Consider the following 3,362-nt stretch of genomic DNA (forward strand, 5'->3'; position numbering starts at 1 on the left):
TAAGGTCATGATCCCAGGGTCCGGGGATAGAGCCCTACATTGGGCTCCCTGCTCAGCAAGAAGTCTGCTTGAGGATTCGCTCTCTCCCTCTCTGTTTGTCTCTCCCCCTGCCCATGCTCTCTAATAAATAAAATCTTAAAAAAAAAAAAAAAAGAAGTCAATGTTTCTGCCATTAGCTGCTCCAAAATAATACTAGGAAAGCATCTTATTAGTTTTATATATCTTAAGAGGTGCTCTAGACTAGCATAAACATTTGGTGATAGGACGATGGAATAAATGTAGAATTATGTATAGAATACAAATAAAAGTTTATTGTACAAAATTGAGGCCTTCATATTTCATAGCTCAATAAGGCTAAAGAAAAACTAAGTTATTTTTTTAAATTCACAAAAATTTCTTTCACTCACCCACATCCCAACTATTAAAATGGCCTGACCAAATGTTATCAAAACAAACACTTTAAATAACACCAAGTCCTTTAAAGACAACTATGCCATATGTTATTTTTTGGCATATGTGATCTTCATGGCATGGGACGGTGTGATTTTAAATCCCTGTAAAGCATCTCCGGCAGCTCCAGCCTGTCCATCATTTTCAAATTCAACAAAAGCAATGTCATGCCTTCCGGGTACCAAACATACTTCTTTGAAGCCCGGAAACTGATTAAACAGCATAGACAACATCATCTTATTAGTCTCTTCTGGTAAATTGTTGAGGAATAAAATATAGTTTGGAGGGTAATCAGGGACCTGAGGATTTGGTGTTGAATTTCCTTGGGTATTTGCTGCATTTGGTGTTCCCTGACCAGGCTTTTTGTTTGCAGTGGTCGCAGTCTGTTCCACAGTTTTTGCTTTTTTCTTTTCCTTCTTCTTTTCTTTGTCAGCAAAAGCACCACACATTTTAGATATTATATCCGAATGTGTTTTTGCATACTGGATTCGCATTGGTTTACCATAAAATGGAAATCCTTGCAACTGTCTCAAGGCATTTGTGGATGAGCCCAGTTCCTTAAAAATAACAAAGGCTTGCCCCCTCATCTTCATGGTCTTTAAAGCTACAATATCTACCACATGGCCAAACTGAGAAAACAGGGCATATAGGGATCTCTTCAATTCTTCTTTATTAATTTTGTCATTCATATTGTTAATGTAAATTGTATGATTTGGTCTGATATCCATGTTTGCAGTTAAACTGTTCAAATTGCCTGAGGCCTGCGCTGGCCCCTGACAAACCGAAAACCGGAAACGGAGCCACTCCTTATTCTTTTTTTTTTTTTTAATTTTATTTATTCATGAGAGACACACACACAGAGAGAGGCAGAGACACAGGCAGAGGGAGAAGCAGGCTCCATGCAGGGAGCCCAACGTGGGACTCAATCCCAGGACCCAGGGATCACGCCCTGAGCTGAAAGCGGATGCTCAACCGCTGAGCCACTCAGGTGTCCCCACCAGTCCTTATTCAAACCAGGACATCCCAAAGACGACAAGGCCACAGGCTCCCTGGTCAGTTTTAAATAAAAAGACTGCCAGTAGGGGCCCAGGCTGGCAACCCTGCCGGGACCCCGTCGCTCGAGAGCCATCTCTGTCCCCTCACTCAGCAAACTTCTATCGCTTTACTCGCTCTCCTTTGTGCGCAAGACTCATTCTTCAACCCCGCGAGACAAGAGCCAGGCTCTCCCGAGAGCTGCGTGGTCATGAAGATCAGCCACCCCACGTTCCCCAGATCGACGGCCTGCGGGGGTACAGGCCCCCCTGCTAGTACTAAGGACCCAGTTTCCCGGGTACCTGCAGGCACCTGCTCCCACAGGTACTGGGCAGGTTCGGAGATGGGGGCACCCGCGGAGATGAGTCCCGGGGACCCGCAAGGAGCTGCCCCCCGGACGGCCCCCCAGTCTCAGAACTGGCCTGCCGAGCCGATGCCTCGTGGGCGTCGACATCAGCGCCAAAGGCACGAGGAGTCCCTGCGTGAGGGCGGAGAGCACGCCGGTCCTCTGCGGGTCAGGAGCGCCGGAGTCTGTAGAGAAAGTGCTCTCGGCGTTTGCTGCGTGTCCCCTGCCTCCCACCTCACCCCACACCTAGACGTGGACATCACCCTTCGCTCGTGCCTTCTTCGCCTATGACCCCACAGCTCTGCTCTCTGGTCCGGCATGCCCTTCCTGGCTCCCTCAGCTTTTCCAGAAGGTTCCTCAGTCCCTCTCACCTGTAGGCCTAGGCAGGCCCAGGCCAGGGAGGCGTGACCGAGCAGGTACGTCGGGCCCCAGGGCACGCATGAAATGCCTGCTTTGACAATCTTGGCTTCCAGGAAACGTTGGTTTCCTTCTCCTCCTCTCTTCCAATCCAGCCACTATGGCTTTCTCGGTGCTTCCCATCCATCCCTTCTCCAGCCCGAACCAACATCTCCGCCTTTTCCTCCTTCTGTTGGGGACGGCGGCTTCCTGCCTCTCTTTGGCCTCACTGAGCTCTACCCTGAGTCCCGGACCCTGTCCTGCCTTCCCTGCCGTCTCGTAGGCACGAAAAGAACCCTGACGCACGTATGAACCAGGGATGCGAGATAGAAATTAGGGAAATGCGGTAGCCGGGTCATCAGGAAAGGGCTCTGGGAGGATGTGAGCCATCGGCCCAGCCTTGGGGTGGTCAGGCTTGCCTATGTGGGGACCGGCAGCACGAAAAGCAAAAGGGGAATGAACATTCGTGCAGTAGAGCGAGCACCTGCCTGGAGCCCAAGGACAGGAGATCAGGCCTTTGTTTCGCTCCATTCACAAATCACTGTGTGACCTCAGGTCAGTTCTTAGCTGCTTTGAGCCGGTTCCCCCACATGAAGTGCAAAGGATGATGGACCCTAATTCACGGAGTTGCTGTGGGAATCATGCTAAGGTCAGGAAGCGCGGTGCCTGGCTCTAAGCAGGGCTTAAACCTGAGCTGCATTGCTCACAGGGCTCTGGGCCTTTGCTTCTTTGTCTGAAAACGAGTGAAATTCCTCTCGGTCAGTGTTCCCTGGATGTAACGTGCACTGTCAGCCAGAGTACGACTTCTCGTTTATAGGAGCCAAGGCTCCCGGGGGCCACGGTGTCAGCGCCCCAGGCTGTCCCCGTGGCCCACGCTGCTCGCCAGGTCTTGTGCAGGCCCTGGGAGGAGGCGCCCAGCTTGCTAAGGATGGAACAGAGGAGACCTCAGGGGTCCCACTCTGAGGCACGTAGCTGCTCAGTCCCCGGTCCGGGCTGGGATTCATTCGACGACCACGGCTGGCTTCTTCCCCCGATGCTTGTGAGGTCACGTGTGGAAGGGCCTGGCTCCTGCCCAGGCCTCAGGCACAGCTGCCGCTCCAGCCCCGCTCTGCCCCCCCCCACCCCCCTTGGTTATGCA

At 51.6% G+C, this 3,362-nt stretch overlaps 1 pseudogene; it reads right to left on the minus strand.

The window, feature by feature from the left end:
- On the minus strand, nucleotides 290–1,255 carry LOC479267 (small nuclear ribonucleoprotein polypeptide B pseudogene; annotated as a pseudogene).

Source organism: Canis lupus, chromosome 4, assembly GCF_011100685.1.
Source record: "Canis lupus familiaris isolate Mischka breed German Shepherd chromosome 4, alternate assembly UU_Cfam_GSD_1.0, whole genome shotgun sequence".
NCBI classification, from domain to species: domain Eukaryota; kingdom Metazoa; phylum Chordata; class Mammalia; order Carnivora; family Canidae; genus Canis; species Canis lupus.